Source organism: Octopus bimaculoides, chromosome 19 (assembly GCF_001194135.2).
Source record: "Octopus bimaculoides isolate UCB-OBI-ISO-001 chromosome 19, ASM119413v2, whole genome shotgun sequence".
Taxonomy (NCBI): domain Eukaryota; kingdom Metazoa; phylum Mollusca; class Cephalopoda; order Octopoda; family Octopodidae; genus Octopus; species Octopus bimaculoides.
Window position 1 is genome coordinate 11163870 of NC_068999.1, and position 603 is coordinate 11164472.

Here is a 603-nt window from a genome sequence, read left to right on the forward strand (position 1 = left end):
AATAATAATAATAATAATACTAATAAAAATAATAATAATAAACAGAATGAATAATTGAGAAAGATTTGTTCAACAACGATGCCGAATGTTTGAAACTGATATTACATGACGAATTCAGGAAGAACAATAAAGTTTAAAGGAAAAGTCCGTTGTAATATCTTTCAAAGTCCAAAAGATCCATGAAAACTTTGAAGAATCTCCAATAGTCACACAGATAATGAACTACGCAGACTCCGATTCATATATGTATACGTGAAGGCACGTGGCTTAGGGGTTAGGGCATTCGGCTTATATTCATGAGGTCGTGCGTTCAATTCCCAGCGACGCGTTGTGTCCTTGAGCAAGACACTTTATTTCACGTTGTCCCAGTCCAGTCAGCTGGCCAAAATATGTAGCACCTATAATTTACTTATAATTCAACGGGCCAGCCGTGTCACACTTTTTAGCGCTGGAACTCCCTGAGAACTACGTTAGGGGTACACGTGTTTGTGGATTGCTCAGTCACTTGCACTTTAATTTCACGAGCAAGCTGTTCCGTTGATCGTATCAGCTGGCACCCTAGTCGTCGTAACCGACGGAGTGCCCCTCATATACATTTATAAA